General features: G+C 43.2%; 1 protein-coding gene across 6 annotated transcripts in view; it reads left to right on the top strand.

Annotated features, from left to right (window-relative positions):
- The first annotated feature begins 3,931 nt into the window (after window positions 1-3,931).
- The window catches only part of CHRNA9 (cholinergic receptor nicotinic alpha 9 subunit), a 39,925-nt gene continuing 16,568 nt past the window's right edge, over window positions 3,932-27,288 (top strand). For 5 of the 6 annotated variants that reach the window (XR_006217039.1, XM_042984661.1, XM_007098884.2 and 2 more), the window contains exons 1-2: window positions 23,652-23,682; window positions 24,598-24,654. The gene's annotated coding sequence lies outside the window, so the exon portion shown is untranslated. Of the gene's footprint in view, window positions 4,162-23,651; window positions 23,683-24,597; window positions 24,655-27,288 lie in introns of those variants that run through there. The other variant, XM_042984659.1, reaches the window with a different exon arrangement.

Here is a 27,288-nt window from a genome sequence, read left to right as displayed (position 1 = left end):
AGCATCAATGAAACCACATTCAAAGTCGATGACGACCCGCTTTTCATTTTTTAATTTTTTTTTTATTATTTTCCTTCCGGCTTTTTAGACAGAAGACAAATGTGAGTTCTGTTTGGCACAAAGTGACTATTAACAAATCTTTTTATGTATTTCTTTCTCCTTCAGCCACTGACAAGTGCCTGACAGCTCCAAACTCCCTCAACATTGAACCAATTAGACAGATGAAACCCTCAGAAACAGGGAGGGTGTTTGAGATGTAGACGGTTACATATTTGTGGTGGGGGCAGGGGACAGGCTAGGGTCTCGATATCTACAGTTAGGCTGTGATAAGAATGATGTTCTCTCCCCTTGGTCAGCCAAGCTTTTTCTACAGAATGAGTGTCCTCTCCAGAGGAGAAGGAAGACAAAAAGATGTAATGAGGTACTAGTGAAAAACAGTTCTCCCTGGCTGTGGCCATGGCCTGGTTTGGAGAAAGTGAAACTAATTTGGGCAAAGTCATGTCCTGTTTGTCCTGTCCCTTCTGTCTGTGAGGCCCTGGGGCAGAGGCAAAAGGTCACGCATATTGGACTAGGATATTAAGGAAAGAGGAAACAAGGTCTAAAGTGAGACTGTGGGGTCCGGGATATTTCCAAATTTAACAATTTTTTTTTCTGCTTTAGGAATTGCTCTTTCAACTCACCTTTTCTTTCTTCCTTCCTTCCTCTTCCTTCCTTCCTTCCTTTCTCCCTTTCTTTCGTTCTTTCTTTCTTTCTTTCTTTCTGTGAAGTTTCCGAGAAGAAAAGGCAATATTTGCTCTAAGTGCTACAATTTACTTCAAGCTAACTGGGTTCTGAACATGAAAGCCCTTTTTACTTTCACAGCAATTTAAAATACTAACAGTGATAATGGAGTGTTTTCATACTAACTGGTAGGGTCCCCACTTAAAGCTACATAACCCTTTGAGACCCGAATTTCTCCTCTCTTATCAGAGACAATCGGGGCCTTGCCCAAGGTCACACAGCTGGTAAGTGGCAGAGTCTAGGGATTTGTCTTCCGCCACACCTGTCACCACAATTCTCAGGTGTGAGTAGCCACTTTAGGTAATTCTCAGGTACGAACCGCTTTGGGCTCAATGTGACAAGGACACGCTCTGCAGCCTCCCACAGGGGTGTTGTGAGACCCTTCCACAGACTTGAGTTCTTCTTCCCTACCAGTGTGTCCAGAGCTACAAACAGCTGAATTTCTTTATCATCATTTTAGAAATGATAAAAAAAAAAAAAAAATTCCAAAAGACATTTTATTCCTCATGAAGAATTGGCAGTCTTTATTTATGAGGGATGCGTTCTGGAATGTTCTGCCTTGGTGAGTGAGAAGGAGACTTTCGTAGAACTGAAAGCAAAGAAGAAATGGGGATAAGTGAAGGAGAGCTGAAAGGAGGATTTCAAGTGAGATTGGGACTCTTCACTCTTATTCCTCCTCTTCTTCAGCTTAGGAGGTCTCTGCCTCCCTGCTCCTGGGAGAAAACAAGGGCTATAGCCTTTTAAGTCAAACAGAACTTGGCTCAAATCCTAGCTCTGGTGAGAACTCTTGAGGAAGCTATTTAATCTCACAGAGCCTCATGTCTTCATCTGTAAAATGGTGATAATATTATTACCCTCTTTGTTGGGTAAATGGTGGGTGGGGGGATTGACGAAATTATGCAGTGTTTCTCCAAGCATACCACTGGTGGTAACAAGAGGGTTTTCTGGTGATACGGTCGTATTTTAATGTAATATTTATGACACAACAAACCCATTATTTCACAGGTCTTATTGCTTAGTGCAAGGCTAAGTAAAAAAAAAAAAAAAAAAAAAAAAAAAAAAAAAGCAAACCAATGTAAAGCCTATTTTAATAAAATGTTGAATGTGCGATGTAGAGCTGGCAAAAAGGGGCAGAGGGAGGGGACGATTGTCAGGGAGCCCTGAACTGATGCTTATGAAAGCTGCTGGCTCAGCCTCCTCTGCTCAGGGACGCGACTCCTTTCCCACTCCTCCTGGTAAGGGGCGGGGGGGGGGGCGCAATTCTGGACAAAGAAACAGAGAGACCCAGGGTGGATGGGCCAGCTGCGTTCCCTTGGGGACCTGAAGCGAGCTGCGCTGTGTGGAGCCCCTGGAATTTCACCACCCGCTGCTGCCCTCTGGTGGTCATGTGCTGTCCCAGCATCCCAAGGAAGTTAAAGTAGACCCACAGCGATTTAGCACCCAGCACCTGTGCACCTCCCTTTCTGACACCCTTTTCACCTCTTCGCTGTCCTGCACACCCATCCCATCAGTCCCACATGGCCTACCCTCCCCAAAGAGTCACTTCCTCCTTAAGCCTAGACACCACAACACCTGTTCCCCAAACTCCTTACAAATCAGTAGGGGATGTTCTGATTCTCAGATGTGAACAGTTGAGCTTAGCTTTCCCAGGGAACTCTTGTTTTAAAGGAGAAACTGGTTTAAAAACCAAATGAAGTCAAGTCAGCAGAAAGCGGCTACATTTTATGATGGGACCTTTCCTTGGCTCCCACCTTTCTCTGTGAAATAGATGCTTCTCTCTAAGTAGGCACTAGGTCCAAAAGACAAAATCCTTATATTTCTTTCCAGAAAATTCTGCAAGAAACTTTCAAAATAGTTTTACAGCTGGCATTATAGCTACATTATTTTTCTTGAGTCTGAAACCCCCAAATAGTAGTAGTTTTAAAAAGATTAAAAAATATTTATCTCTCATATAAACAGAGGCAACCTGGGGCTGGTATGGTGGTGCCCTGATCACCGGATTCCTTCTTTCTTGTTGTTCCATCTTATTCAACACATGGCTTCTACCTTGTGGCCCAAGATGACTGCTCCAGCTCCAGACCTTGGATCAGCATTCCAGTCATTGGTCTGGAGGAAAGTGTACATTTTCATCCTTTAAAGCACTCACCACTTTCCTTTACATCCCGCTGACCAGGACTCAGACATGAGTACATTGTAAGGCACACTAGGAAGTGTAACTTTTTTTTTTCCTGAGCAGCCTTGTGCCCTGCTAACTTTGGCATTGTATTACTGAAGAATGGGAGAATGGATTCTGGACACAGTTAGAATCTCCTCCACAAGAATATTGCTGGGGTTGTGAGAAATACTCAGACTCAAGTAGGATTGGATCCAACGACTAAAGTCAGCCTCGTCTGTATTTCTTCTGCCATTGTGAAATGCCACTGGAGTGAGGGTTAGTACTTTAGACCTGCAGCCCAGGATATTGATGTTCTAGTTTTGGCTCCACTGCAGGCCAATGTCATGGCCTTGAGAGAGAAGTCTAATGTTCCAGGCCTCAGTTTCTCTGAAATAGGTTAGCTACTTTGATCTCCAGGGTCCCTTCCTGCTCTAACATTATGACTTCTTATAGCCCTACCTTGGCATCTATAATCAAGCAGTTAAATAGAAAATGAACATACCGTTTTTCCTACTAAATGCTATGGATAAGCAAGAATAGATAACCAATTGCTAGCCCTCACTGTGCTTTTAACCTTGTCATCCTTATGCAGGAATTGGTTGGAAATGCAGTTGTGGACCAGGAGATGCACTTTATTTTCCCATGGCACTTTGGAAGCAGAAGGGCTAAAGCAACAGACAAGGAAGCTTGTGGTTGTAAAGTCTCTGTTTATATCCGGTGGTAGTGGCTGCAATTGCTTGTCTCAAACTGCTGGGATAGGAAACATCTGTAGCCAATTGATAAAGAGGGTATCTGCTGTGCGCACTCTAATCTTGAGGAAATGGGGATCCCAAAGTCACCTGGATTAGCCACAGACCAGAAAGGAGCCCTTTTAGAGTTCCTTTCAGTTGCTGAGGCACACGATGTTTGAAAACCCCCTCCTACTCCGTCCCAGAGGTAGAAAAGCATAAGTCACCATTGCTCAACTTCCTTAGAAATAGCCAATGAACGCTAGCATCTGGGCCTTAATAAGTGGCTGATCTGTAAACAAAAACACTGCCTTGTCTGCTTCTTGGAGCCACATAGTGAACAGTTTGCTGGTTAATCACCAGAGCTATGAGATATTACCCGTCTAGCTCTATGTGACAGAGTGGATGAGCTGCGTGGTGGCAGGAAGAGGACACAATTGGACATCCAACCAGGGAATGAGGCAGTGGTCCACATGCCTATGAGGCCCCCAGCCCAGGGTGAGCATTGCTCCTGACTTGAGAAAGGCTTCCCAGAGACTGGCAGAGGCAGGGAATGAGAACGGGCACTCCCAGGTGTAGCATCTGGGGTAACATCTTTTTTTGCCAGGACGACTCCTTGGGGTCAGGAAGACCATGCCTGGAATCAAAGAAGAAGGGATCTAGAAAGTTCTAGAGCCAGGCAAGGTAGCTCTGAAATTCCAGTACAAAGAATCTGGCTTCAGCTAAATGGCTTCAGCGATTTCTTTCCTGGAGCTGGCCAACATTTGACCTCTGTCTACCTGACTGGTGGCTTAGATCCTTTATGTCACTCCCACTGTGGTGTGAGTCCTCCAAACACCTCTTTCTTGAATGCTACATAACTGATATTGATAACTGATATTTATTGAGTTCTCACTTGGTAGTTACTGGCCTAGGTACTGGGTAGTGTCCTAACATGTATTTTCTTATTTAATCTCACAACTACTATTATACCCACTTTATAGGTAAGCTGACTGAAGCACAGAGAGTTTAAGTAACTTTCTCAAGGCCACACAGCCAATTCCCAGCATAGCCAAGACTCTAGCCCAACGCCATCTGGCTCTGGAGTCCATGCTTCTAACCATGCTTCTTCTCTATTCAACAAATATTTATTAAGCACCTACTATGTACAGGTACAGTGCTTGCTGCTACATATAATCCTGGGGTGGACACCTAGTTTTCCTGCTCTGACCTGGACCAGGGCAGAGGTACAACTTGGACACCAGCAGAGTAAATCCAGAGTCTTGATTAGAGACATTTTTATTTTGGACAGAGTGGAGGGCACAGGGTAGGTCTGCATCAGTGCTGGTTGTTTATGCTGTGATCTGTTCTGATGGGCATCCATGCCCTACTAGTTGTAATTACTTTGAATATTGCCCTTGCCCACACAAAGTTTTCAAAAAAAAAAAAAAATGAGCTTGAATGCTTGAGTTGGTCATGAGAGCACAGCTCCTGCAGTCCTCACTATTCCCTATTACCTTCTTATTTGCCTCTTCACTCATTTTGGCTACTATCTTCCATCTGAGTTCATAACTCCTACCCCATCCCTTTTGCATCCCAAGTCAGGCCCTGCATTGGCTCCCTAGTTCCCTGAAGGCTAGGTGGAAAGACTCCGAGTGGGCCTGGGGAAGACATTTAGAGCTGGGGGAGGTGAGGTCAGATGGGCAGGGAGTCAATCCTGATTGTATTGAAGTGATATTTAACGTTGTGAAATGCTATCAATATGTCATGGGGTACAGTGCCTATTGGTGAGTTTGTCCGCTCCTTGGTATAATAAGGAAAACAGGAAGTCAGAGGGGAGGGGAGACACAAGGGCAAAACACAAAGTGTATGAACAAGGAATACTCATTGAGGGAATGAGATGCTTCCTGTCTGCCCAGAGCCCTTCGATCTGCCTGGGGGTCCTTTTCCTCTTTCTAGTCTAGCTCACTTGCTACTTCCATATGTCATGGGGTACAGTGCCTATTGGTGAGTTTGTCCGCTCCTTGGTATAATAAGGAAGACAGGAAGTCAGAGGGGAGGGGAGACACAAGGGCAAAACACAAAGTGTATGAACAAGGAATACTCATTGAGGGAATGAGATGCTTCCTGTCTGCCCAGAGCCCTTCGATCTGCCTGGGGGTCCTTTTCCTCTTTCTAGTCTAGCTCACTTGCTACTTCCTTTGAAACTCCCAGAAAGCTTACATCTTCCTTCTTAGAGCACATCTATTTACTATATTTTATTTTAACAACAGCCAACACCTACTGAGAGCTTCCTGTGCACCAAACACTGGTTTGAGTACTTTACTACTGACTCACTCAGTTATTACAGCGGTGCTACAAGCCAGACATATCATAATGGTGCTCAGTGTACCGATGGGGAAGACTGAAGTGCAGCCATGTTAGGTAACTTGCCAAAGTCAGACAGCTGTGAGCGGGAGAAGGGGGTTTCACTGCAGCCACTGGGGCTAGGAGTCTGTGCTCTCAGCCACTGTGCCACACTGCCTCTCTTGGCTTCGTCTGTTCGGACATCAGTCTGTTGGACTGGCCTGTGTGTTTCTGGAGCTTGGTCTTACTTGAGTCCCCATGTCCAGTGCATAGTACCTGCCCCTCTGGAGGGTTCAGTAAGCCAGCACGTACATAAGCACCATGTTATCTTTTTTTTTTTTTTTTTTAATTTTTTTTTTCAACGTTTTTTATTTTATTTTTGGGACAGAGAGAGACAGAGCATGAACGGGGGAGGGGCAGAGAGAGAGGGAGACACAGAATCGGAAACAGGCTCCAGGCTCCGAGCCATCAGCCCAGAGCCTGACGCGGGGCTCGAACTCACGGACCGCGAGATCGTGACCTGGCTGAAGTCGGACGCTTAACCGACTGCGCCACCCAGGCGCCCCGCACCATGTTATCTTTAACAGAGACATTTTTGTTCAGAGATTTTCAGGGTGAATCTTTCTTTACATCTTAGGACTATCTTGGGCAGCATGCTGTTTCTTTGAGGGAGGGCTCCAAAACCAGGGCTAGAAATGGGCTCTTCATGTGGAGAGGTTGCACAGCTAGAGCTTAGAGCATCTACAGATTTCCCCCTCTATCTGAAAGTACAGTGTTCCCATGAAACCTTTCATAAGCCAAAATAGCGTAAAGCACAGAAGCAATTACCACTTATTTATATGGAGAAATTTTGAGTGTTCCCCAGACTCAAAAAATAACCTTTCATAGGCTTTTCTGATGCCTTTGGGACACTTCTTGCTAACAAATACACAGATGTTCGTGACACAGTTCAAAGCTATGGTGGCTTGATGCTGAGATGCTGAGTGTGGTTCCTGGGGAAGGAGCTCAGATGGGGCCCCCCTCATTGCCACGCTGCCTCTGTAACGGCTTGCTGTCACACAAACACTGAATGCTATTTTTGCTTTTCACCTTTTCTCACAAAAGCAAAAACTCTCTTGGGTTTCTTTCCGTTAGTGAAAACAGGTAGTAACGTAGGTCTTTTGCAAAAGCCGAGTGGCATAATGTGAACTTTCAAAAAGTGGAAACCTGTATGTGATCTCATTTTAAAAGAGGTGCATAAGGGGTGCCTGGGTGGCTCAGTCTGTTAAGTGTCCGACTTCGGCTCAGGCCATGATCTCATGGTTCATGAGTTTTAGCCCCACGTAGGGCTCTGTGCTGACAGAACCCTCTGCCCCTCCCCCACTCGCACTCTACCCCTCTCTCTCTCAAAACTAAGTAAACATTAAAAAAAAAAGTGCATAGGGACCATTGTGAGGCAGCTTCCAATGGGTAAATTGGGGATGGTTTGAACGTCAAAATAATTAAAGACAACCATGAGTTATAAAGTATTGAAAAATTGCAATCCACTCATCCATGCTAGGAAAGAGATAAGGGGGAAGAAAGGGCTCTTGCTTCCAGTAGAAAGCCGTGTGCTGGCTGATACCGTGCAGGATGTGCTGGAGATTGAAAGTTACCAGTTACAATCCTCCACTAAGAGATTGGCCCAGGCAAGAATCCTCAATGGTTGCTAAATCTAAATGGAAGTTTTGATGAGGAAGAGGATACTTGCGTGGTCTTAAAGTGCCACTCAAAGATTCCTTATTGCAAGGGAAAAAATAGTAACTGCACCGTGAAGAAGTCAGATCACACCTCGACTGTGTGATTAAAATTTATGCCTCCAGTAAGGGGCAGATGGACTTTGTCTGCTTCCAGATGTGATGCCCTGAGAAGGACATAGCATCTCCGTAATGTTGGGGTCAGGAATATATAACCTGAGTTTAATGGTGAGGAAACATCAAAAGCCCCAAATGAAAAAATTCTTTTAAAAACAGGAGAGGAGGGGCGCCTGGGTGGCTCGGTTGGTTAAGCGTCCGACTTCGGCTCAGGTCATGATCTCGCAGTTCGTGGGTTCAGGCCCCACGTCGGGCTCTGTGCTCACAGCTCAGAGCCTGGAACCTGTTTCGGATTCTGTATCTCCCTCTCTCTCTCTGCCCTTCCCCTGCTCACGCTCTGTCTGTGTCTCAAAAATAAATAAACATTAAAAAAATTTAAAAAAATAAAAACAGGAGAGGAAACTAGTAGTCTTCAAAAATATCAGTGTCATAAAAGACAAAGAAAGACTAGGTAAAATGTGTCAAGTTAAAGGAGACTAATGAGTCCCAGCAATCAAATACTCTAACTGACCCTGATCTCAGGCCAGATCCTGTTCTAAAGAAAATAAAGCATCATTCAGAACATCAGTGAGTCCATTAATAAACTAGGGAGAAAGATAGTAGGTTAGACATAATTACTTTACCAATGTTGTATTTACTAAGGTTGGTAACTGTACTATGTTATACAAGACAATATACTCAAAATACACACTAAAGTGTTTAGGAGTAAATGGCCTACCATATACGCCCTTTAGATGGGTAGATAGATAGATGGACAGGCAGATAATCAGATGAGCAAAATAGGAACTATAGAGGAATATGGGATAAGGGAATAGTATTCTTTGCTTTTCTGTAAGCTTGACATTAAAAAAAGCACATTTGTTTATTTATTTAAACTTTATTTACTTTGAGAAAGAGAGAGAGCAAACAGAGGAGGGGCAGAGAGAGAGAGAGAGAGAGAGAGAGAGAATGCCAAATAGGCTCCATGCTCTCGGTGCAAAGCCCAATACGGGGCTCGAACTCACCAACTGTGAGATCATGACCTGAGCCAAAATCTAGAGTCAGGTGCATAATCAACTGAGCCACCCAGGTGCTCCCCAAAAAGAAAAAAAGTTTTAAAAGGCAAATACATGCTACTGTGATGCAGAGATTGTAGAGAGGAAAGGGCAGAAGCAGGGCAAATGGTTAGGGTGTCATTGCAATAACTGTAGGTAAGAGAAGACAGTGGGTTAGACCAGGACAGTAAGCGGAGAAGGGGCAGGAAGTGCCCAGATTCTGGATATGCCCTGAAGGTAGAGCTAATGGATTTGCTAATGCATTCATTCCTTGTGGAGCTGAGAGAAGGAAAGGAAACCCGAGGAGAGACTTGAGGATTCTGGCCTGACCAACTGGGGGGAACGGAGTTGTGAATAACTGAGATGTGGAAGATGAGGGAAAGAGCAGGTTTGAAATGGAAGATCATGAGTCTGGTTTTGGACACGTGCCTGGTTAAGTGGATTTATGGAATATATGATCTAACTTTAGGTAAGCTAAAGCTTATAAAATGGATAACTAGCCTTAAAAGATCCTTCCAAGGTAGCCATGAATCAAAGATAAACTTAATAATGTGAGCACAAAGTGAATTTGCATTTTTGGTGGGCAGGACTCTGAGTGGGGCCAGCAATGACAACCCTTAAAATCAACTGAGGAGGTGGGGGTGGGCTAAATGGGTGATGGGCATTAAGGAGGGCACTTGTTGGGATGAGCACTGGGTGTCATATATGTGATGAATTACTGAGTTCTACTCCTGAGCCAAGACTATACTGTATGTTGACTAACTTGAGAAAAAAAGAAAAAAGAAAAGAAGAAAAAATCTTTAATCATCATCATCAAAAAAAAAATCTACTGTTGATTATAAGCTGAACTTAGAATCAGACCCCAGAATAACTGTAATACAAGGTGTTAAGCCAATATTTTTAAATATTTTAAATATAACAAAGCAATCACATTGCTCTTATCAAAAACAATAAAACGCTTTTATTATATATTTTAATATAATTTATTATTAGGTGAATTAATGTCTATTTCATCTTTAATTCAACCCATTAAAATGTCTATTTTTAGTGTATGTTCTATCATGTAAATAATATATTCATAAGTAGTACATGTATATAACATAAATAAATATACATAAATGGCTGGGGGGTACATGCTCAAAAATTCAACATGTGTGGAGATCAGAAAAGTTTGGAGATGCAAAAACAATAAAAGCAAAAATAAACAGGTGGGACTACATCAAACTAAAAGCCCCTGCACAGCAAAGGAAACCATTAAAAAAATTAAAAGTCAACTATGGAATGGGAGAAAATACTTGCAAGCCACAAATCTGATAAGGGTTAATATCTAAAATGTAAAAGTAACTCAAACAGCAAAAACAAAATAACCCAATTAAAAAATGGGCCAAGAATCTGAATAGACATTTTTTCCAAGGAAGACATACAAATGGCCCATGGGTCCATGAGAAGGTGCTTGCCAACACTAGAAATGCAAATAAAAACCACACAGAGATATCCCTTCGTACCTGTTAGGAGAGTTATAAAAAAGACAAGAGACAATAGATGTTGGTGAGGATGTGGAGAAAGTGGAACCCTCTTACACTGTTGGTGGGAATGCAAACTGGTGCAGCCCCTGGGAAAACATTATGGAGGCTCCTCAAGAAATTAAAAATAGAATTACCATATGATCCAGCAATCCCACTTCTGAGTTTTTATCCAGAGGAAATACACTCATTATCTTGAAGAGATATCAGTATTCCCATGGTCATTGCAGTATGTTGTTCCTATAGTCAAGTTGTGGAAACAACCTGAGTGTCTGTTGATGGATGAGTGATATATATATATATATATATATATATATATATAATACACATAATAATGTGTATATATATATAATATTTAGACATACACAATGTAAGGATAATACATATTATATATTAATTGAATGCATTCTACAAAATAATTGAATATTATTCAGTCTTAAAAAATAAAGAAATCCTGCCATTTGTTGATTCACATGGATGAATGTGGAAGGCATTATGCTAAATGAAATAAGCCGGACAGAGAAAGGCAAATACTGTATGGTATCACTTACACAGAGAATCTAAAAAGAAAAAAATAAATTAAGAACGTCAAACTCGTAGAAACAGAGGTAGAATGGAGTTTCCTTGGGGCTGGGGGGAGGATTAGTAAAAGGGTACAAACTTTTGGTTTGAAAACAACAACCAAAGAACAAAATTTTACAAAAGGAAAAATTTGGAGACCCCTCTATAACCTACAGTGCGAATTCCAGGGGTAAAGCTGTTACCTCTGCTACCGTCTGTTCCCTCTTCCAGCAAAGGTACAGTGTGGTTGAAGTAGTGTCATATCAGACCCACTGCCCGGTACCCAGCTCAGTGAAAATGTATCGAGTGCAGTAACAAGTTCTGTCCACAGCATGTGAGTGACAGCATGCCATCTAATAGAATAGTGTGCAACTTCTAAAAAGAAGAGACCAATTTGGATTGATGAAGAAAGACGCCCAAGATGTAATAAATGAAAAAAAGCGTGGTAGAACAGTGTGGTATCAAATAAACAAGCATATATATGTGCCTTTATATTCATAGAAGACTTCTGGTAGCAGTGGGCAGTGGTTACCTCTAGGAAGTGGTACTAGTTAGAAGAACCCTCTTTTACTTTGAATTTCAATTTACTTATTTAAATTTTTTTTTTTTTTAATTTTAGAAAGAGAGAGAGCACGAGCTGGGGAGAGGGGCAGAGGGAGAGAGAGAGAGAGAGAGAGAGAGAGAGAGAGAGGGAGAGAATCCCAAGCAGCTTCCATGCTGTCAGTGTGGATCCCGATGCAGGATTTGATCCCACAATCCTAGGATCATGACATGAGCCAAAATCAAGAGTTGGATGTTTAACCGACTGAGCCACCCAGGCACCGCTCAATTTACTTTTTAATGTATTGTTTAAATTTAAAAATATACTGTAAACATGCATTAGTCCAATTTTTAAAAGTTTCTAAAAATTTCAGGCTTTTGAAATTCCTTTTATGATTTTATTATTATGAGATACATAGTGTTTTGTACTAAGATGACCATGACAACACTGATCAAAATGGTGTAAGATTGAAAAAAAAAAGGTGTAAGATTGGCAATAATCTAAATGTCGAGCATTAAGGGAATGGTTACGTAAATAATGGAAAATTGACTGTAATATAATGCGGTATTTAAAAAAAATCAATATTCTGAGAATTTCAGCCAGATGGGAAATGCTGACAATATACTAAGTGAGAAAAGCAAGATCTATGTAAATTCAGTGTTAATATCAACAATATTAAAAATACATAGAAAAAAAAGCCTGGAAGAAAATATCCCCAAATGATAACAGTGGTTGCCTCTGATGGTGAGATTATGGGGGATTTTTCTCTTTCTGGACCTGTGTATTTTCATCTTCCTTTCCATTTTTGTGCAACGAGCGTGCATTATTTTGTAATGTGAAAGAAAAAGAAAGTAAAATACTGAGAAAACCATTACATGCATTCCTGGCATGAGTCAGGAGCTGAATTTTCATGTTTAAATTAGTTTCAGAAACACAGGAGTGGTTTCTAGGCAACCTGCTTGGGAAATCATGCTCCTTTCCTTTGTTGCTGTAGTGTGTGTGAGGGTCTCAGAGAAAATGTAGGAGATGAATCTTTGTGAAAGCAGACTCCTGCTAAGGAAAAACAACTTTTGCCACTCCGTTTCGGTCACGGAGACTTGAGTTATCGTGACCCCAGGGACACATAGGGACCCGAGTTTTGTGCGGTTTTTGTGTCAGGGGGTTGTGTGTGTGTGTGTGAGTGGGTATGTGTTTTGGCAAACGAGTGATTGATTTTAATGACGATTGCCATAGGTAGGTACAATAGCTATTCAAGTCTCTGCCTGTGGTCTGAGAAATGGGTAGGGGGTGGGGGGCGGGGCGGGGCCCGAGGCATACGAACCCAGACCAATAACCCCAGGTTGATGGCTTTCCTGAGAATTCAGGGCTGTGAATTCAGACAGTGAGTGGCAAGGTTTTACAAGACGGATTGCAGCTCAAGATGTGAAAAGATTGCCTCATCATCATGTGAACCATTTACTATCATTATAGACAATCCTGCTGAGCCAAAGGGCTTTAATCAGGAGGAAACACTGAAAAATGGAATCGGAGCTAAGAAACCCTTGGCCTAGTCTGATGGCTTGTGGAGGATGGGATGAGTTAAGAATGCTTTTTAGCCTCAAGGGAGCCATGTTCTTTACTAAGAGTTAGCAGAAGGGGCAGAAGGTATTGTTTTCAGCTCACAGTGTATGTTTTGTAGACCCTGACTACATTTTTCGTCAAGAATGACACGCATTCTGCTTGATAAATGGGGTCTGAGCTTAGCTTCTTGCTCCTAGGCCCCCTAGTGGTTGTCTTTTGCAATTAAATAAATTAAGTGAGCAGGTAAATAAGCATTTGGACAATGATAGCATTTGTCTAAGGGTTACTGCCTTTGACTTTGGCAACTCCCAGACTTTGTCAAAGCACAAGAGGGGTGGTTGCAAATCAGGATCTCTGCCTCAGGGAGGAAAGACCCATTTCCTAATAGAAGGTGGGACAGGAGGGCAGGAATCTTCCAAAGTGGATGGTAATGAGCTTATTCTGTCTCCGCACTTTTTCTTTTTTTTCTGTCTCCACACTTCTGAACCCACATCCTGCATTCCACTTAGTAATAGTCCACTGGGTCTGCTCACCCCTCCTTTAGGGTGACAGACACCTGGAGGGTAAAGGAAGAGGGGGACTAATATTTACTGACTCCCTTCTCACATGGTAGCTCTTGAGGACAAAACACTTCTCTTTTCATGTTTGTTTGCAGGGCTTAGCACATGTGTTTGTGCTAAATGTTTGCAGTCTTGAATGCTATATGGAGGCCATGAGAAAAGTGAGGTGCAGAGAGGTTAACAAATGTCTGAGATCTCTAGCAAATAAATGGCAAAACAAACTCAAACCCCAAGTTCAAAGAATCTACTCTTTTCTTTCTACCAGGATGTCCCCCAATCTCACCCCATGCCCTCTGGCTTGCTGGTCCAACCTGTCAGGTGAGAGCTATGCTGTCTCTGTGTCTTTTGAGCCATCACCCTGGGGGCCAATGGCTTCTCCCTTCTCTGAACTTCTCCTTTGGTAGAGAGTGAGTCACCCCTTTGAGGCATATTCTTCTTGTATTTCTTGTTCAACTCTTGTTTATTTATTTATGATTCAACTTTTCTTAGAAGTTTGTCTTTTTTCTCCATTAGCACCTTGAGGAAAGGGGCAATGTATTAATTCTTCCATAAACTCTCTGCCCAGCATCTAGTAAATATTTGCAATGAGACTAGATTAAGTAGCAGGGTTCTGGTCAGAACCTGCTCCCTGGGGGCCTTTTGTATTAGGAAAATAGCAAACAATTTTAATTTTTATCTAAAAATATTCCTTTTCATCAAAAATAATTAAGCGATGTTTCCCCCCTGCCAAGGGGCTTGCCACCTAAGGTGAGTTAAATACAGATCTTTCTCTAGGAGCTTAGAATCTTGAGCATATATGTAGCTTGACTGTTACTGCACTGCACTGGGGTCAAAAATGGAATCTAAACTCACTTAGCTCCTTCCATTCTGACTGGAATCTGTTGGCTCCCAGGCCAAACACAGTGCACCCCTTCCAAAGCAGAGTCTGCTCTGACAAGCTGGAACATTGATGGAGCTGGGAACAAGTAGCTGGCTTCTCTACCAGGTACATTTATATCCGGGTTTCTTCTTCCTCTTAAGGCTGCCCTGCAGGGAGCCAGGCTGGCCCAGGTACAGGCAGAGTAAGGTTAGGACCCAAAGCACTCAGCTGCCACCATGCTTTCCCAGAGGACACCAGGCAGTGTCATTCCTCAGGGGAGGCTGACCAAGGCTGCCTGGGGAAGCCTGGCGTGGGAAGAGGTGAGCTGGCCATCAGAAGACCTCTTGACAGACTCTTGTTCTTGCCACAACAATAGTGTATTTCATGAGCATTTATTGGGCCTTTTGTGTATCCCAGGCACTGGGGATAACAAGACAAATAGAGCCTTTGGGAGGTATTCAGTCTGGTTGGGGGAACAACCTTGTAAGCAATTAAACAGTAGGACAGGCATTATAATAGAAGCATGTCTGAGAAACCTCAAGAACATAGAGGAGGAAGCACAGAATTCTGCCCGGAGAGGCTAGAAATAAGCTTAATTGATTAGGCAACTCTCAGAATGAGTCTTCAAAGAGAAGCAATTGTTCAGTGGTTGGGCAAGGCAGGATGAGCACGCTAGACTGAAGGAATGACATATACGAAGCATGGTGGCAGGAAGGAGTGCTGCAAATCCTTCCTGGCACTAAAGCTATGGGGGGTGGGGGGAAGAGGCGGAGCTGAGAATATGAAGGGCCTCATATGCTGTGTCTTAGGGTGGAGCTCTGCCCTATGGATGATGACAGGGGAACATGGAAGGATTTCGAATGGGGAGCAGGGAGTGTGTCATGGTCAGATGTCAAAAGGTCTACGTAATGACGATGTGAAGGAGGGACTAGAAGAAGAAGAGGCTGAAGTACAGGGACCAGTCCTGAGGTGATTTGCAATAGTCCAGGCCACACTAACTTGTCATGTGTCACAGAAGATGAGAAGGGTGGTACGTCCTCAGGAGATGGGACCGATGAAGCCTGGTGACAGATGGGATGTGGTGGTTTGTGAAGGGAGTCTAGGCCAACTCGCAGTTTGGGCATAGAGAAATGGGAATGGTGGATCCATGCACCAAAATCAGGAATGCGTGAGAGGGTAGGGGGAGGAGGTCAGGGGGACAGATGAGTTAAATTTTGGCCATGTCTAAAGTGCATGTGGGACACCTGAGCAGAGCTATCTAGTAACTGGTTGGTATGCGGGCATCTGAGCTCAGGGAAGATGCTGGTTTTTGATGGAGGAAGGCTGGATCAGGCTTCTCTCTCTGTAGACATTCAATAAACATTGTTTTGAATAGCTAATTAATGATTACAGGGCACTGGGAAAACAGAATGATGTTGCAATGTAAATGTGGATGCTCTCACAGTAATGGACTGATGGTTGCAGAAAAGCTCAAGCTAAATAACACTAATTTTTTCCTGCTATAAATAAACCTTCTTCTGCAGTCGGGGTTTCCAATTACACAGTGAAAAGAAATGCAGCAGTGGAAATGAGGAAGGGGGGCATATGGAAGGCATATCATGCCTGCAGCGTGAAAATGTTAGCAAGTTCCAGCCCAAACGGATAAGGTAGTAATTTGATCTGGTGGAAAAGAGATGAGAGTCTAATGCCCTCGGTCCAAGTACCGGTTTCTCAACTACCTAGTTAGGTGTCTGTAAAGCTCATCGATGTGCAGTAAATGTTTTCTACCTACCTTTAGAGACATAGTCATGTTTTAGGCTCTTTATGTGTGCTATTACTTCATTCAATCCTCAGAACAAACACATGGTGGGTCCTTTATTATGTTTCTTTGCAAATAAAAAACTGAACACAGAGGGTTTAGGTGACTTACTCAAGACCACCCAACTGAAAAATGGCAGTTGCCAGATTTGAACCTAGACAGTCTTGGGCCCAGAATCTGTTAAGAGGCAATTAACTGCTGTGCGTTTCTGCCTCTCCATGTAAAAGAGTTAGGAAATTCCACTGTGCTGGGCTTTTGTGCCCAAAATCGGTGCACAGATTTTGTAAAGGGCAAGAAGCAGAATTTATAGTAAGTCCTAAATTATAGGTGCATATTTGTATTATGCTCTCCCATAATTAGTCTTTCAAGGAAGTGGTATTTAAAGATTTGTCCCATATCTTCTTTTTGGGGAAAGCTCTGGGAGTTCCTAAAATTATGTGACTTTGTGTTTGAAGATGACAGCAGACTACCTGAGCAGCAGTATTGTTCAGCATTAGAGATAACGGTTTATGGAATTCAGCACAATAATAGTGGTCATGGGCTCATGAGTAAGAGAGACATTGCTTCCATCCCACATCTGCCACTTGGACATGTTGTTGAAAACTCTCCATGTCTGCTTCCTTGTCTATACATGAGATAACACTAATAACTTAGTGGGGCTATAAGGGTTACAGGGGTACAGAGTTCACAATCCAGGGTAAGAGAGTCACTGAGTGCGCTAAGCATAATACAAATAGGCGTATGAGAATTGGGGGAGGTGCATTCTAGGAAAAAGGAAGAGCGGAAGGCTTGCTTTGGCAGGGGACTTGAGCATGTGATGGACTACAAGAAGGTCAGTGAGACCATCTCATAAACTTATTAAGCAACTAGCATTTTTTTTTACATCTTCAAAGTCAGCATTTCTCTATCATGCACGTATAACTAATAAAGCAAAACTTATGATTTTAAGGAAATAATTTTCTCCAAACACTTAAGTGTTGATTGCAAGCCTAATTAAGTTCTTCTACCCATTCCACTAAAGTCACAACATGAACACATTGGATTTCCTTAAATGCATCAAATGTCTTAAAAACCTGATAAAACACACACCAGTTTTGCAATGATTACAGAAATTATTATGTAAAATTTATTTTTAAATTGCTAATATCGTGGATTTAAGGTTGCTTGTTCATCATCTCCATTGTTACCCATATCTTAATTCTTATTTTTATTTTATACTTTCCTCAGATTACAATTTTATACCAACTTATGGTTGCAATACCCATATAGATTACCCCATCCTCCCCCACCCCACCCCCCAAAATTTCAGACTAGTCAAAGTTGTGGATTCTGTGATCAAATGATTGACTCTTAGTGGGGATACCAGACCTAGCAATTCAAACCTGCACAATTAGTCTTTAGGTTGAACCTTTGAAAAAATAATCAAGTCTCATTTCTGATGTCACAGAAATTTTAAGTTCAAAGGGATTTTGAGTTTAGAAACCAGAAACATATATTCCTTGAAGTTTTCACAATCTCTATTGCCCATCCCACAATTCAGCCATTATTATATATTGATTTGATCTGTCAGTATAACTAGCAACTTAGGTAAACTTTATCAGTACCTCATTATAATTATAGAGTCACCTAGAGCCTTGCTACTCACAGTGTGGTCCAGGTACCAACAGCCTCAGCATCGTGTGGGCTGAAGAATCTCAGGTTCACTTCAGATAAGCTGACTTAGAACCTGCATTTTCACAAGACATCCATCTACCCTGTGATTTGACCGCACTTTAAAGGCAAGAAGCACCAGTATAAGGAATTCATCTCCCTGAGGGTGAGGGGTCAAGCCTGAAGTTGGCACTCCCTTTGCAGCACATTCAATTAATTTGTCATCTTGGAACCCAGTGTCTCTCCTTCTTTTCTTATAGTTTGAGACTGTATTTTTAACTGCTAAGATTTTCTGCTACACTGATCAAGAGTAGAGGGCCTGGGACTGAATCTGAGAAGTCCAGCACTGAAGAAGGGGGTAGATGAGGAGGAGTCGCCCGGAAAGCTAGGGGGGAACCAGGCGGGCTTCACTGTCATGGAAGCCCAGAGCAGTGACCTTTCGAGGACATAATATTTGTCAGGTTCTCTTATCACACTGATAAGCATGTAGTGAGCACTCCCTAAATATTAGCCGTTGTTCCTGCTGTGGTTATTAGTAGTAATTTAAAAATGAAGAATTTAACTTAAATTTAAAATTTGAGTAATGTAAAAATGAGGGGCGCCTGGGTGGCTCAGACGGTTGAGCATCTGACTCTTGATTTGGGCTCAGGTCATGATCTCAGGGTTGCGGCCCGGGCTCCACACGGGGCTCCACGCTGAGTGTGGAGCCTGCTTAAGATTCTGTCTCCCTATGCCTCTCTCTACTACTCGTGCTCTCTCTCTCTCTTTAAAACAGTGATGAAAAAATAAAATAAAAATGAAGAACAGATGCTGTCTTGGGCAAACTGGAAAACCTCAAAAGGAGCATCGTCACAGAGATTTCCCACAACAGCCATTTTCCCGGGGCCTTCGGGGAAGAATCTACAGTCCCTTCCAGGGTGTTGAATGGAGAAGGGTTAATTTTCAGAATGACCTCAGAAAAAAAATAAGGTCAGAGGAAATAGTCCATTGGCTTTTGGAGTATTTACATTTCCTTCCGAGGGCAGGATGAGGTGGCACGAGGGAGAGGGTGATAATGTGCGTAGATAAACGTATTTTTAAAGAATGCTACAACTTTTCTACCACTCCGTTTACTGACCTTTGACCATAGCACTCCATGCATTTGCTTTTTTTTTTTTTTTAACAGAAGCAAATGGTTTGGATGCTGTTTTCAAAATTCCCTGCCCTACAGGAGTGAGAGGTCTAGTCCTGGAAGCCTGGTGAAGAGTTGATTTCTCTGAGACCCTCCTGAAATATTGTTTTGGTCTCACAGAATTGTGCTGTTAGAAATTGATCCAGCTATGGGATGAGGGAAAAATAATGCAGGGACATCCTAGAAAGTATACTGATTAGGACAAACTGACTCTAATAATCTATTTCCTACCTTGAATATGTTAATAGGTTGCATTATCACAAGCATTTAGCTATTAGCCCGCAATCCTGGACAGGTGGATGGGTCTCTGTAGATTTAGTATTTGAAGCTGTTGCATCTCAGACCGTTTTGTGCTATCTCTTCAGAACTGGTTAAAAACCACAGATTTTATTTATGACGTTATCCTGAGCGTCTTGTGCGAGGGCCTGCGGGGAGTTTACAGAGACACCTGGTGGCTGGTAAGGTGAAGTACCCTGGCTTTGTTAGATAATAAAGGATTCGAATTGTATCTAAAATTTGGGTAATTTTTGTGGTTGAGAATTCCATTGTTTTTTTTCCAAATATTTTAGTAGGATTGCCATCACATATATTTAAAAATTAGACTTTGAATCATATAGATGATTTTTATAGGCTCCAGCCTCGCTTTCCTTAAAGAAACAATCAACCAAATGAATTGACCAGCACCATCAGCTGGGCTAAATCTAACCAAGGCCAGGACTAGGGTGAGGCAAGAGTGAATTTAAGGAGGCACCATTCAGTAATTAACATATGTAGCTTTTTAATGCGATATTTTATTTATTTATTTTTTAAAGTTTATTTATTTTTAAGAGAGAGAGAGCACGAGAAGGGCAGAGAGAGAGTGAGAGAGAGAATCCCAAGCAGGCTCCACACTGTCACCACAGTGCCAGAGGTGGGGCTCAAACTCATCAACTGTGAGATCATGACATGAGCCAAAGTCTGACATGTAACCAACTGAGCCACCCAGGAGGCCCTTAATGAAATATTTTGAAAAGTCAAAATTAATGCAAAAAGTCTTTTTTAACAAAATGTCAAAATTGTAAACGTAGGATCAGTATTGCTGATTTTCTCTTTTATTTCGGGCTTCAATATGGCCAGAAAGACCCTGAGAAGAGTGAAGGTGTCTGTGGACTTATCCCTGACCTGGCTCATTTATGTCAATGGATGCAGGTCCACCCCTCCCCCAACCCATGGTTTCCCTTGTCCTTCCAGTGGCTCTCCAGGTCTCCTCCAATCCAGATCAAGAGTAAGGAGCCTCAGTCAATGGCAGTGCTTGGTGAGAAGAAGAAATGGAGAATAGAAAATTAAAAAGTGGCCCGGGTAAAAAATTGGGAATTCTGTCTTCCGGTTCTCCTGCTTGACTTATCAGGACCCTCTTTCCTCTACCTTCCTCCCAAACATGCTTGTTAGAAACAGGGAACATTCATTCCCACTGAGCTGCGTTTTGCGTTTTGCTAGGTAGCACCAAGGGCAAGTGAGAATGGAGGTAGTGCTCTGGTGAGAAAGCCCCTTCTCAGGCCTTTTCTGTTAAAAAAATTTTTTTTATGTTTATTTTTATTTTTGAGAGACAGACCGCAAGCGGGGGAGGGGCAGAGAGAGAGGGAGACACAGAGTTCGCAGCAGGCTCCAGGCTCTGAGCTGTCAGCACAGAGCCCCACGCGGGGCTCGAACCCACGAACCGTGACATCATGACCTGAGCCGAAGTTGGTCGCTTAACGACTGAGCCACCCAGGCGCCCCTAGATCTTTTCTGTTTTAATATGTCCCTTTAGCTCCCCTGGACCAGGACCAGGGTGGGGGTGGGGTGGGGTAAGCAAGGATCTGGGCCCAGGGTGACCTGCTGCTTCTCAGGGGGTGCGCACTTGTGTGAGATGTTGGTAGCCAGAGCTCTCAAAATAGCCTGGGAGGGTGTGAGTTTACTGCATGGTGCAGTCTCCGCACTTCCGCTTCCCCTTCATGAGGCCCCGCAACAGCAGAAGCAGCTCGCTATAGTTAACAGAAGTGACCCCTCCTGCCTCCTTCCTGCTCATCTCTCACCTAACCGTTGCACTGTCATCAGAGAGATGGTCACTGGAAATCGCAGGAAAATATGGTGTAATTGTAACCACGCGAGCTGCTAAGAAAGGGGAAGTAAAGCCAGTGGGGTGAGAACACACTGAGGCAGGAAGGGATCAGAAACTCAAGAACAAAGGGAAATTTCAGAAAGTCCCAAGAAGCAAGTGGCTTAACAAGGAGTCCCAAAGGGTCTTATAGATAGGGTCTCCTCACCACATGGTGAAGAAATCCCAGAAATAAGAGGAAGCCCAGGGGCGCTCATCTTAAACAACTGTGTAAAGTTTTATGGCTTTCAAATATATTCCCTTAGGGGGTTTCAGGGAGAACAGTGCACCTTCTGACAATGCACCGACACCAGAGCCTGCCACGGTCTCCGGATCATTCACCTGGACACATCGGATACCCTGTCTCGTGTATCAGCTGTTCTCCTGACCCAGAAAATTGCATATCCCTTATCACCTGCTCATGTCTCTTCATGAACTTGGCTCTTCTGTTGGCAACATAATGGGTCTCTTTTTACCAGTGGAGGTTTTGCTGACTACCAGAGCCCCTGTGGTTCAGCAGGGGAGTGGCATTAATTTTTTTTTTTTTTGAGTGGCATTAATTTTTATTGAGAGCCTGCTCTATGCCAAATATGTGCTTGGAGCTTTATCTGTTTTCTCTTTAATCCTCAAAATACCCTTTTAGGTAAATATTATAATTATCATTTTTAACAAATGAGAAAATTGAGACTCAAGGAAATTATGTGAGTTGCTCAAGCTCATTCAGGTAACTACTAAGGGGTGGGGCCAGGACTTGAACCTGGGCCACAGAACTCCTCCTACATCTTTATGGGTTTTTGTTGTTGTTAGATTAAGTCAGCAGAGACAGGGGAGAGATGCCTTCACTCCCTCCTCTTGCATCCATGGCAGATTCTGCTAACTGATCTTGGCATATGTTTTCCTGAGCTGGGACAATGTATAAGGCACAGGATATATTTAGAGAAGTAGAAGTTATGATCTATGTTCTCAAGGACTTTTGCCTTGACCTAGGTTAAAATATTACATAATACCAGAATAGTAATGTAAGGCTGTAAATAACACCCTAGCCATAAGTGCTAAAAAGATCCTGGTAAGCTTATGAATCATAGGATCCACCATCCTTTGTCTGAGAGCTGGCCGTCTCCCAACTTTTTAATTCCCTGGATTTCTTTTCTCATTTTAGATATTACTCATTTATTCAGTCAGTCAATATCTCCTCTGAACCTGAGAGTGCAGCACAGAACAAGGCCATATCCCCACTCTCATGGAACTTAGTTTCTAGTAAGGAGACAGACAATAAACAAGCAAGCACACACATGCATGCATGTACCTCAGCTGGTCATAAGTGCCATAAGAAAAGTAAAGCAGGAAAGATATAGAGAGAGGGTTGGAGTGCTACTTTGGGGAGGGTCCTCAGGGAAGGGCTTTCTGATAAGGTGGCGTTTGAGCTGAACCAAGAAGGAAGAAGGAGGGGGAGTTGGGAGGATAGGTCCAAGGATGCCCCAGGCAGAGGGAACGACCCCGAGCAGGGGTGGTGTGTTTATGGAAAAGCAAAGGAGACCAGTGTGGCTGTGGTGGAGGAAGCAAGGGGAACAGTGTTAGAGACGGAAAATCAGAGGTCTTGCAGTCACTAGCAAGGGTTTTGGCTTTTACTGTGGGTATATATACACCACATCTTCTTTATCCATTCATCAGCTGATGGATATTTTGGGCTCTTTCTATAATCTGGCTCTTGTTGATAATGCTGCTATAAACATTGGGATGCGTGTGTCCCTTTGAATCAGCATTTTTGTATCCTTTGGATAAATACCTAGTAGTGCAAGTGTTGGGTCATAGGGTAGTTCTATCTTTAACTTTCTGAGGAAACTCCGTATTGTTTTCCAGAGTGATTGCTCCAGTTTGCATTCCCCACAACAGTTCAAGAGGGTTCCCCTTTCTCTGCATCCTCACCAACATCTGTTGTCTCCTGATTTTAGCCATTCTGACAGGTGTGAGGTGGTATCTCATTATGGGTTTGATTTGTATTTCTCTGACGATGAGTGATGCTGAGCATTTTTTCATGTGTCTGTTAGCCATTTGTACGTCTTCTTTGGAGAAGTGTCTGTTCATGGCTTCTGCCCATTTCTGAAACTGGATTATTTATTTTTAGGGTATTGGAGTTTGATAAGTTCTTCATAATTTTTGGATACTAGCCCTTTATCTGATATTTCACTTGCAAATATCTTCTCCTATTCCATAGGTTGCCTTTTAGTTTTGTTGAGTGTTTCCTTTGCTGTGCAGAAGCTTTTTATGTTGATGAGGTATCAATAGTTCATTTTTGCTTTTGTTTCCCTTGCCTCCAGAGATGTGTCTGGTGTCTTTCTAAGAAGAAGAGACTAGGACACAGATACACTCAGAGGAAAGGCCATGTGAGGACACAGGGAGAAGGTGGTCCTCTACAAGCCAAAGAGAGAGGCCTCAGAAGAAGCCAACTCTGTCGGCACCCTGATCTTGGACTTCCAGCCTCTAGAACTGTGAGAAAATAAATTTCTGTTGTTTCAACCACCCAATCTGTGGTATTTTGTTATGGCAGCCCTAGCATACTAATGTGTGGGAGATAGGAGTCAGTGATGATGCCCTGGGGTGGAGTCTCTTTTCTGTTGTGGTTACGAAAGTTTGGGAGTTGGATATTTTCTTCATAATGCTCAGAAGCACCAAGAGAAGTTGTCCTGCTTGCTTTTGCTATGAAGAGTTTCCAGTCTACTACACACCTCTAGCAGTGCCAGAAGGCCGTGGGGAAGGAGGAAGACACAGACATGTGCAGTTACACAGGGAGGAACAACCCCGCCATGCTAGCACCACGCTGAGATGCATAGCCCACTGTTCTGTTTTTCGGGAGGTCCTCTTTCCCTCCTTTCCTGAATCCCTTTTGTTGTGATTTCACCGGCATTTCCCTAAGCCAAATGGATTTAGGTACAATTGAGGGGTAGGAATAGAACGGTGCTCTGGGACTCAGTGAAATTTCTACAGCCCTGCCCCCAAGCTCTATCTCATTCATGGGGACCTGAAAGGGACTCACAGTTACTTCAGAAACATTCCCCTGCTCTCAGCCCCAGCCTGGCCACGGCCGCAGGTTCTATCATCATGGTATGTCACCCATAGTTGGGGATTCTGATTCCCTGCCCATGTGGAAGTGATGAAGCCTCCCCAGCCTCCAGACATCGAACAAGGTTGCCGTGTGCTCTCTAGTTGCCAAATGTTTCTGGCTCTTTCATTCAAAGTCTCCTTTTATGCAAGAGCTCCCTCTCTCTAGGAATTTGAAGGGCCCCTTGGAAGCCTGCACTGGAAAATAGTTTGAATTTCACTGGATGAGCCGCAGTGTCAGCCCCGGCCTCACGACACATCTGCCCTCAACAGGCTTGCACACTGTGACTCCCTTTTCCTTTCAGGCTGCACTCCTTCTTCATCCGGGATGCTGACCCCCATGGCGGTTTTCTTGAGCCTGGGTAAGTGGATGTATGTCAAAGGTCAGGAAACTATGGCCAGCTGTCAATTTTTGTAAATAACGTTTTATTGGAACACAGCCGTGCTCATTCATTTACACCTTGCGTATAGCTGCTTTCGCAGCACAACTGCAAAGAAGAGTGGTTGCTGCAGAGACCGTATGGCCTGCAAAGCTGAAAATATTTACTATCTGGCCCTCTTCAGGAAGCATTTGCCAACCTCTGTGATAGATTTAGATCGGCTAACTTTCACAAAGTGGATAAGAGGATTAAAAAGACTACTACCAAAAAAAAAACAAAAAAAACAAAAGTAAGAAAGCAAACATATAAATCCACTGTGGATTGACAGTAATATTAACATTGCAATAAAAGAAGACAACAAGAAAATGGCAGGGCTGTTATTCTCTCACTTGTAGGGCTGCTTGTCAGATAAAAGGATAATCTTCTAATTAAGTCTGTCAAGAAGTTGGGGTGGGGGTGTACAAAGAAATGGATGGAAAGAAAGATAGATGAGAGAGAGAGGGAGAGAGAGAGGAATTATGGCTACAGGATACATGGAAATGCTGGAGTGCATTTCCCCCCTTTAATTATCACTTAACCCTTTTTATGGTCAAGCACTGTTCTTAGGAATTCACATATATTAACTTATTTGATCCTCAAAGCAACCCTAAGAGGCAGGCTCTATTTTAGTCGTCCCCATTTTATAGATGAGGGGAAACTAAGGCACGGAGAAGTTAAGTAATCTGCCCCAAGTTACACAGCTAGTATGTGGCAGTCAGGACTTGAATCCAAGCAGTTCGACTCCAGAGTCTATACCCTTAAACTCTACACTATCCTGTGTCTCCTAATTCTGAAAACAAAGACAGAAACAGATCCCCAAATGTTTGGACAGCACTGCCTTAGTGGGTAGCCCTCTGGGGAAGGCTTGGCATCCAAGCTGGCAGCCCTTATCCCAAACTCCGGTGTGTGGTGAAAGAATTTGGAGACCACCCCCTTTAAAGGGACTTTGAGTTCTTAATTTTGAGACTCATGTCCAGGATGAACCCAGCAAATGTAGAAAGTAGCAGTGAAACAGGTGCTCCTTGCTACCAGTGAAATAGGGTGTGGAGGCCCACGGGGCATTTCCTGAGATTTCAAATGAGTTGAGAAGCACTGCTTAGCAAGTGTCACAGCTCTGAGCACCCAGGACAGTTGAGAGCTCGGGCCGCTTGCTAGGAGGGGCCGAGGGCCTCCGGCATGGCTCTCAGTGGAGATCTGGCTCCTTTCCTATCTACTCTGTCCCTAGGCCCCACTTATCTCATTTGTAAAATGAGGGAGCTCAGCTAAATGATCTGTACAAGCTCTTCATGGGTTAAAACTATTCTGATTTCGTATTTAATAAAATGGAGAAAATATTCATGCCATGTTAATTTGCGGGGTTTTTATAAAAATAACCCTTTACATTATTTTTGACTTTTGCAATGAAAATGTAGCAGAAAGAAGGTATTTGTCCTCCCCCACCCCTCCTCTGCTACTGGGAAGAGAGTCTTTCAGCAAAACAATTCACTAGAGTTCTCTGTCAGGCAGGAGTTCTATTTCCAAGGGGTGGAAACACTGCCATCATTCTTCTGGAATGGAGCCAGGGATACCGCCTCCCCCCCGGGGAGGCTTGACCACAAGGGGCAAAGCTTCAACCCAAAAGGGTTGAGTAGGGACCCTGGGGGTGGGGAGAGGGACAGGAAAGGATGGGAGACCCTTGAAGGTAGACTGTGTGTGAACTACAATGCAACCCCATGGGAACAGGAAAAGAGTATTTAGAAGCATCCTTTGCACCTCCATGTGTTCACGAGCAAGACAGAATTCTGCTAATGGCCTGTGTCCTTCCAGGTCTCAAAGACATGACAACACAGTTCCATGGGCATTTTAAAAAAGATGGCTGCCATGTGAACCTTATCTCCCTCTGCATGGTTGGATTCTTCTGGGTGACCTTTCTTTTCCCTTCATTGTGCTTTTCTGTACTTTCTAATTTTTCTGCAATAGATATGTATTGCTTATGTAATAAGTTATATTGAAAATATTATGGGGGTGCCTGTGTGGCTCAGTTGGTTAAGCCTCTGACTTCAGCTCAGGTAATGATCTCATGGTTCGTGGGTTTGAGTCCCACGTCGGGCTCTGTGCTGACAGCTCAGAGCCTGGAGCCTGTTTCAGATTCTGTGTCTCCGTCTCTCTCTGTGCCTCCCCTGCTCATGCTCTGTCTCTCTGTCTCTCTCTCAAAAATAAATAAAACATTAAAATTTTTTAAAAAGTATTATGATATTTTAGAATGTCTCTAATATCATTATATTACATTTTGGCAACAAACAAGTACCTCAAAATTGGTCCATTAGGGAGGATTTGGCTCCCAGAAACTCTGAAATGACTAGAATACTTTGTGAACTTGTGGCAAGGGACCGCCACCTCTCAAAAGGTGCAGATGTTGAAAAGATTATTGTGCTCTCTGGAAATTCTTTTTTTTTTTTTTTTTTTTTTTAAGATTTATTTATTTATTTTGGGAGAGAGAGATAAAACATGCTCGGGCACACACATGCGTGCACAGGCAGGGTAGGGGCTGAGAGAGAGAGGGAGAGAGAGAATACCAAGCAGGCTCTATGCTGTTAG

The sequence above is a fragment of the Panthera tigris genome, chromosome B1, assembly GCF_018350195.1.
Source record: "Panthera tigris isolate Pti1 chromosome B1, P.tigris_Pti1_mat1.1, whole genome shotgun sequence".
Lineage (NCBI taxonomy): Eukaryota > Metazoa > Chordata > Mammalia > Carnivora > Felidae > Panthera > Panthera tigris.
Note: the sequence above shows the minus strand (reverse complement) of the source record. Positions and strands in the feature narration are given on the sequence as shown.